A 9,236-nucleotide genomic window follows, 5' to 3' on the forward strand; every position below is an offset into this window, starting at 1 on the left:
ACAGTTGCTACCATTGTCCGACATCAGCTACTGGGAGCTTAAACTTTAGATAATATGGATAATGTATTCCTTTCCTTTATTGTTCATCTAATCTGTGGCAAACTAAAACAAAACCCAAAGTAGAACACAGGAAGCATTGGAATATCAAAACTATGGATTATATCAAAACAATAGCCTCAAAGTACGTTTCAGTATAAAACAGCTCTTTGAAGATATCAATGGAAGTGAAATATATATGATCAAATATTAATAGAAGTTCCAAAGAGATAAGACCAACATATAGGAGGCACAGATTTAGGCTGACTTACTTACCAGCATCATATACCCTCAGATACAAGGAGTACTGCAGAGAACAGGTTTCCAAACCAACTTTATCCCTAAGTGAAGTTGATTTCTAAAAATCTCCAAAATGCTCTCTGGCCAATGTTATTGTAGAAAACAGTAAATGAGAGAAATTTTATAAAAAATAACACAACCCTGACTTAATAAAACTTAGACCTTTTATATAGATTAGTCATAAGTTATTTTCATTTGAGAAGCATATTTAATCACTTAGGAAAAAATGACGATATAGATGAATTGCATAGTGAGCTGTTCTTTTCATGAAGAATTATTAGTTCTGTCTAGTCATCATCAGCAGATAGAAGTGGATGCAGAGATGCATTAGACAGAGTCTAAGTTGGAAATCTCCATAGTGTCCCTCACCTTGGAGCCCTGGGAACCCTGCAGAAGAGGAGAAGGAAAGATTGTGGAAGTCAAAGGGATGAAGAACACCAGGAGAATATGGCTCACTGAATCAACTAAGCAGCACTCATATGGGCTCACAGAGACTAAAGGAGCAAGCACCAGGCATGCATTGATCCTCAACACATGTTATGGTTGTTAGCTTGGTGTTTTTATGGAATTCCTAACAGGGGGAACAGGTATTTCTCTGACTCTTTTGCCTGTTTTTGGGACTCATTTTTTTTCATGTTGGGTTGCCTAATCCAACCTTGATATAAGGTATTTTGCCTTGTTTCATGCATGTTGTTTTTTCCTTTTTCATTGTTGTCTGTTGAAGTTCTGCTTTTTTTTCTGAGAGGAAAAATAAGGAGAGTGGATATTGGGACTGTGAGGGAGGAATGTGAGGGAAGATCTGGTAGAAATGAAGAGAAAAAAACTGTGGTCAGGGCGTATTGTATGGTGAAGAATTTATTTTTTTGAAAAAAGAATTATTACACTTTATAAGGTCCTGAATCTCAAAGAGAGATTAGTGAATACTGCTTCATTAAAAATCAATTACTTTTCCTGTGCCCTTGTTTTTAAACTTAAAAAACTGCCAGTAGACACTAACTGCTTTCCTGAATGTTTAATGAATACCAGGAAGATAAAAACCCAATAGTAATGAAAGATACCACAGAGACAGAAAATGTGCTAGAGGAAACTTTACCTCTTCAAGTTCTAAGAAAAGTGTTGTTCCTTGAGAACTGTATCTATTTTTACAAAAAATATAGTGAGTTTAACAGAAACTTTATTAGAAGCATCGAGTAAAACCTTAAGGCAGAGAAGCAAACAAACAGAAACAAACAAAATCAATTTAGGCTAGGAGGATTAAATTAGAGAAAGATGCTTATATTCTGCTTAGATGGAAATAGATGATGAGAGAGTTCCATCTATGATACCTTGTTATGCTTCAAAATGCCTTTTTGGTATGTACCCAGCTGATATTCATGTAGATACTGGACACATGTCTAACTTTCATACTTTGATACAGAAGTAGTTGTTAATTTAATATCACTAAGAAGGAAGAAAATCTGCAGGTGAACATGATATAATTGAACACATCTAAAAAGGAAATATAAAAAAAGTTCTAAGAAGTTATGAGTTTAGAGAGATGAAAATTGACTCCATTCAAAGTAAATTTCTTAGACCAATGCCTTTCTTTTACTATCTTTAAAGTTTCATAACTATAAGTATTTGATCAAAAATAGAGTAGGACTATATTTCCTTTTATTTGATGAGTACATTTATAATTAGTATCCAAGGAGAGGACAGTTTTGTCACCTACACCTCATCCTATACATCTTGTATTATTCTTCATTTTCTAGAAGTCAACAGATCCCACTTCACTGGTGATTCCACTGTAAGGACTTCTAATCATTATTTTTTGGAACAAACAAAAAATTCCAACACTTACAAGATAATATTAAGATGTAGGACTGTTTTACCTTTGAATTACAGTTATTAAAGTTCAGAATGAGAAATTTCTTAATAATATTTCTATAATTTTCCATTGAGTAGAATAAAGTGTCATTGTAAGCTTATATTTTTCACAGCCTACTTTAATAAGGATTCTTAAACACTTTAACTTCCCTTCTAGCCCACCACCCACTAGACATAGTATAAAGGAAAGGTTCATAGAGTAAAGGAGGATGTGGACCTGTTGAGAAATAGCTCTTTGGAGCAAATGTAAAGCTGCAGTTCAGTTTACATGAATCAGCAGCGGTAGCTTGATTCACTGGCAAACACCACTCAAGAACGGGCAACTGAAGGCAGTTCCTGGAGGAAACTGTGAGGCTCTGCCAATTGTTCTGAGTCCATGGAAAAAGTCACCAGAAAATCATCAGAAGTTCTTCGGTGCATTTCTCTCTACAGTGTCATGACAAGTGAAGATCAGCAAAGAGGTGAGGCAAACCAATGAAGCCCACATCAGCAAACCCCAACAAACACCATTAAAGAGTGGCAAGGTGAACCAATGCCTCAGAGTATTGTCCACTGTCTATTGTGTTATATTTAAACACTTTCCAACCATCAGGTGTTCTTTCAAGTGACTACTCTAGCAAAACATCACATGCTCTTTTTCAAGCAGCTTCAAACACCACATGTCTGTTTTCAGCAAAACATCCTCCATGCATCTGCTTCAGCAAAAACATCCTCTCCTATGACAGTTTCCAGAAAAACATCACATGACACAACTCAGTCTCCAAAGAAACCAGAAATTTGTACTTCATGTTACTGTATCCAGACTATGAGATGTCATTTGGGGGTCTCCAAAAGTTGAGTCTTCACTTTCTCCCAAGGCTTATTTTGCTATGTATGTTTCTTCCAATCCTTACAACCTCCAGACCATGGATAGCGATAACTACAATAGCCTCATGGCTTTCTCTACCTGAAGTACATATCAAACCATTCTTAGGTACTTTTATTTTAATATTTTTCAAGCATATGTTAATTATATATAATACTGGCTTTCATTTTGATGACTGTGGCATGAGTGACAGTTTGTATTCAGAAACAGATAACACTGATATCTCTGTCTCTGTTTCTCTCTCTCTCTCTCTCTCTCTCTCTCTCTCTCTCTCTCTCTCTCCCAAATCAACGATTAATTATATATCAGCCCTCAGGAAGTGATAGGGAGTCATGAAACCCTCCTACTCCATGACAGGATGTTTCATGAAACCCTCTTACTCCATGACAGGGTGTTGTTAATGGGCACAAATTTTTACAGATGCTGTGAATGTAATCATGCCTGCTATGAGTTCAACAGTTCAATAAAGAAATCATATTCAGAAGCCATTGTTCTCTGCTGTCACCACCCACCCCCACCTTGCTCCCCACTTTTATACTCTTCCAACTCCTTTCTCAATATTTCCTAAGACTTAGACAAAATGAAATCTGCTGAAAGGGCTAAGCATTAAACAATCACTTATTCTCAGCACTTTGATCAGTAATGAGTCTCTATAGTTACTGAAAACCACTGCACAAGTGAAGCTACTCAAACCAAAGTTGATAGCAGAACTAATCTATGAACATAGGCATATTTATTTACAGTGAAATGTGATGTACATACATCAACTCACCAAAACACCTTCCCCAATATGACTTATGCCAACTCAGGCTGTAGGCTTTTTAGTTTAGAGTATGAATTGTGAAATTCTTCCTTTTGACTATGCCTTCATTTCATTCAGAAAGTTGTTGGTTACCTTCATTACAGGTTTACCTCTATTACTGTATTATGAACATCTTGGCTAACTAATATTTTTACACTCAGGGTTACACTCAGTAAAATTGTTGCCCAACTCTCTTCTAGTAGCCTAACTTCAAGCATTATGAGAGCTTTGAGTGTTATCCAGCAGAAAAGAAACCTTTATCCAGTTCCAGCCCAATTTCTCCATGTTTTGCCAAGCCAGTATGTGGTGTCATCAGAGTTACAGTCCTGCAGTCATGTTTAGGTGAGAACCAATAGTCATGTCAACTATATTGCTTGGGGGATATTGGGGATTTACTAGTCAACAATTCCACTTGTGTACTGGGATTTTCATCTAATGACCTATGGCTTTAGGGAGAAGTCTATAATACTCAAGCATGATACCTCTATGTAAACTTATTATTTTGGCTAATTTTTGTTTACCATCATTCATTTTATTCTTCTTCCCTGTAGTTCTTATCTGCACAAATACACACACACATACACACATACACACACACATACACACACACACACATTAATATGTTATATATATTTTAAACACATATATATGTTTATATAAATTCTTATTTGTACTGTACGTATGTATGTATGTATGTATGTACATTCTCTTTGGACGTGCTCCTCTAGAAAGCCTCACTAAAACAACTTGCTTTTAAAAGCAGCTTGAAATGGAAGCTTTTTTTCTATTTTATGAAATAATTTAAAAAACTGCAATACTTTTTTAAATGTTTTAAATAATTTTGCAATAAATCCATGTGGTTCAGGAACTTTTTTTTTTTCAGTCAAAAAGAACCTTTATTCTTTGTGTAGCCTCATGCTTTCTTGCCGGCTGCCTTTGGAGCAGGTGCTTTCTGGGCTGGGGTCTTTGGACCCTTCTGACCTTTAGCAGGAGGTGCTGCCTTCTGGCCTGCAGCCTTTTGTGCAGGAGCCTTCTTGCCTGGTCCCTTTGCCTTCTTGGCTGGGACTTTAGCTTTAGCAGCCGCTGCTGCCACCGCAGCAATGGCAGCTTTAGCAACAGCTGTCTTTTGGGGAGAAGCTTTCAGGATAGTGACTCTTTGAAGTTTCTTTACTTCAGTCTTGATTATTCTGTTCTTCATTTTCTTTGCCTTCATGACTTTGAATCGATCAAAGTCTGTCATCTTGGCTTTCCTTTCTCTGGCATCAATTTTCTTGGCCCATCTTGTGGCTGCCCACTTCGTATTGATGTCTGCCTTTTCCCATGCTCTCCGCACATACTTCTGGCGGGCACTGTGTGGGAACTTGAGGATGAAGTCAGTGAGCTGCATGCATTTGAAAGGCATGGCCTGCCTCCTCACACGAGTGCAGGATCCATCCACTAAGGCCCTGTTCTGATCAATAGCATCTACAATTGCGACCAGCTTTCCAGCATGGGGCCCAAAGGAAACGTAGGCCACCCGGCCTACCTCCACGTTAAGCCTGAACACAATCTTGGCTGCGCTCAGAGAGAAGAGAGAAGGCCTGCCCTGCCGTGCGCATGTGTTGGCAGAAGCCCCGCCCCCGACGTCCAGAAACTTTTTAATTAGAAGATTTTTAGTAGTGCATCATCATCATTGTTTGGTATAAGTTTGTATAAACTATCTCATCTTAGTTTAACTTTGTAGATCATATTTATCTAGAAATCTGCCCATTCCTAACTTAGTGGAATGTACGTGTTTTAGGCGGGCTCTTGGAACTTTCTGTATTTCACTAGTATTTGATATAATGTCTCCCTTTGCACTTATAGCTTCATTAATTTGGCTCTTTCTTTCATTTGTTTGTTTTGTTTTGCTAATGTCATGTTGATCTTGTTTATATTTTTCAAGAACAAGCTCTTCATTTCATTAAGTGTTTTTATTGGTTTGTTTACTTGTTTGTTTGTTTCTGTTTCATTAATTTTTACCCTGTTCTATTTATTTACATCGATTTCTCTTAGCCTGATGGGCATCATTGAATTATTTATTTGCAGCGTGTCGGATTTGTTAAAATGTAGACATGCAGCTATGAAGTTTCCTTGGAGGAGTGCTTTCCCTGGAGCTCAGACGGTTTGGTAGCACTACCTTCATTCTCATTCAATTCCAGGATTTTCTTTCATTATGTTTTTAAGTTTTTCATGATCCATTCACCATTCTATACAGGTTTAACAACCTCAAGTTTATAAATTTTCTTATATTTGTCTTGTGGTTGATTGAGCTTTATTCCATTGTGGTCCAACAAGATATAAGAAGTTATCTGAAAATTTCAGTATCTGTTGAGATTTGCCTTGTTTCTAAATCTTTGATCAGTGTTAGAGAAAGTTCCATAACCTATAAAAAATAATGCATATTCTACATTGTTTGCATGGATGACCTGTCAATTGATTACAGTGTATTACTGAAGTAATCAGTTATTATTATGATTAACCTGTGACTTATTTACTTTATGAATTTAGATACAAGTATATTCAGTGTATATATGTTTCCAACTGTCATTTCCTCTTGATGAATTATTTCTTAATTGGTATGACATGATCTTGATCTATTCTGTCTAATTTTAGTTTTAAGTTTCCTTGTCCACATGAGAATACTGATGTCGTCTTATTGTATAGTTCCACTTGATTGAAATTATTTTATCCATTTTTTAACCCTAAAGGAGAAGTTAACTTAGTTGGTGATGTGTGTTTCTTTTAGGCAGCAAAAAGATGAGCCCATTTTAATTCAACCATCTAACCTAATTGTCATTATTGAAATATGTGAATTGACTAGGCAGAGGCAGAAGATGCCTTAGTTCCCACTTTCGAGAGGCAAGCAGATCTCTAAGATTGAGGCTAGCCTGGTTTAAGGAGTTAGTCACAGGACAGACAGGACTCTACAGAGAAATCTTGTCTCAAAAAAAACCAAAGAAATAAAATTAGAAAATATAGAAGTCTGTTAATTCCTGGCATGTTGCTGATTTTTACAAATTTTGTCTCCATTATTTTTATATGCATAACTACTGATCCCTCATATTCTCAAGAATATGTTTATCATCCTGGTCAATCCAAAGACTCCCTTCCAATATCTGCAGAGAGAGCTTAGGAGGTCAAACATTCATTTAGTCAATATTAATTAATTAATCTATTTATTTTCATAATGAGATAAATTTCTTTTTTTTTCTTTTTTTTTCTTTTTTTTTTTATTTTTTGAACATGAAATGCTTTTTTATAGCATGTTTTACAAGGGGAGGGGGTAAAAGGGGCCAGGTGGTGGAAAAGTACAGAATCTTCTTGGCCTGTGCCTTGAAACTTGTCATGGTCTATATGGTACACTGCCTTGAATTATGATCTACCTACTGTTCTTCAGAAGATATGGTACACTGCTTGAGTTATGGTCTCCCTGCTATTCTTAAGAAGACATGGTACTCTGCTTTGAGTCTATCTGCAGTTGCTAAGCAGGATCTTGCAGTTGCCAAGCTTCAGAGGACATTGTGCAGGTGGGGAATGGTAGGGGGTAAGGGTAAGGGCGAGGGTCCTGGCTTCTGGCATCTCCCCCTAAATTTCTTTCTACAGTAATTATGACAGTTATTTAATAATCTGAAGCAGCATATGTGGTGTCTCAGAATTTGAAATGCAGTATTTCATGCACTGTTTGTATTTACCATTTCTATTGAGAAATCAAGACCTGCCATTGGATGTGCCTTGCTAATAAAAATTCTTTTATTATTGTACATATTTAGTGTTTATATGAGGTATGAAATGAATCATTAGTTTCTTTTTTGATCCTAATCATTTGATATTCTATATGCTTCTTGTACTTGAATAGATCTCTGATTTCCTGGGTTCAAGGAATTTTATACTATGGTTATATTGAATATACTATTATGCCTTTGTCATTGTATTCTTCCAACTCTTCTGAGCTCTTAATTTGTACATTTTTCTTTTTTATGGTATTCCAATGATTCCTTCATGTTCCATTGATCCCCATGTTTCATTTGTGGTGTTTTTTCAATTTCCCAAAAGCTTTTAATTAATAGTACATCACATTCTGACTGCCTACCTTGCCCCAGCTCTTTCCAGTTGTACTACCTCAGACCCCTCTCATGCCCCCAACTTTCAACTTGATAGCTCCCTTTCTCTTATATAATTCTTAAATATAATTTGTTACATACACATATCTATATCTATTATCTATCTTTCTTTCTATCTATATTCGATCTATCCATCTAAATATATGTAAATAGAACCACCAAAGTTTGTTTCAAATGTTTGTTAAAATAATGGTTTCAAGGTTAACCACTGTTTATTAGACATCCAATAAAGGAGCACATTTATGGGAAATATTAATTCTCCGTGTTCCAGCAGTCAATGCTTACTTGTAGTTCTTTATCTATGGGTGGAACCCTACAAAAATTACCTGCTCTCTGACCATTAACATCTTTGCTGATGCTGTTTGCTAACCTTCTCTGATTGTTACAAACCTTTTACCTGTCTTTCAACCTTGCTGTTCCTTACTTACAATCATCTATTTATTTGGTGAGGTCTTTCAGTGAGCATTTGATTTTATTTATTGAAATTTTTATCTTTTTGGATCATTTTAGCTTGCATTTTTAAATATTGCTATTAATAGAAAATCATTTTTATATCATGTATGTCATTATATTATTTTTTCTCATTTCAGTCAGCTGTTTATTTTCTCTTTGAATTAATGAAGGAGATTATTTATGTCCTTCTTAACTTTTCTGAACATATTTACAAGTCCTTTTATAATTCTTTTCCACACTTTTATCTATACTCTCACTATGGCTCATTATTCTGGTATTGACAGTTTTGGGGAAAACATTATGTCCTGTTTTGTTTTGTTTGTTTTGTTTTTGTTTTTCATGTTATTTGTAGTCTTGGATTGAGATTTATAGATCAGGAATTAGATGGCTGGTTGAAGACTTTTATTTACTTATGTCACTTGTTTCCTTTCAGTGGAAATTTTTACAATGTTTGGGTGGACCTAGGTTATAGCAGGTTTAACACTGTCTTTACTTCTGCTAAATAATGTTCAGAAAATTGATGTATTTCTTGGAAGTCTTGTCTTGAGAATATGATACTGTATGAAATAGCCACCAACTAATAATCACCACAAAATTGCTAATAATTTTGTGGAGTGAGAGAAATGTATAGTACTGTATGAAATAATACATTGGTTATTGTGTATATAGAATAAAAAGAAAAAAACACATTAAGACTAATGATTAGTATGGAGATGATAGAAAGTTGTGGAGACTAGCATGATAGAAAAGGGAACTATAGGACCAAATAATT

At 35.5% G+C, this 9,236-nt stretch overlaps 1 pseudogene; it reads right to left on the reverse strand.

Moving 5' to 3' along the window:
* Nucleotides 1–4,740: 4,740 nt before the first annotated feature.
* The window catches only part of LOC114620554, a 30,172-nt pseudogene continuing 25,676 nt past the window's right edge, over nucleotides 4,741–9,236 (reverse strand).

The sequence above is a fragment of the Grammomys surdaster genome, unplaced genomic scaffold, assembly GCF_004785775.1.
Source record: "Grammomys surdaster isolate TR1022 unplaced genomic scaffold, NIH_TR_1.0 169, whole genome shotgun sequence".
NCBI lineage: Eukaryota > Metazoa > Chordata > Mammalia > Rodentia > Muridae > Grammomys > Grammomys surdaster.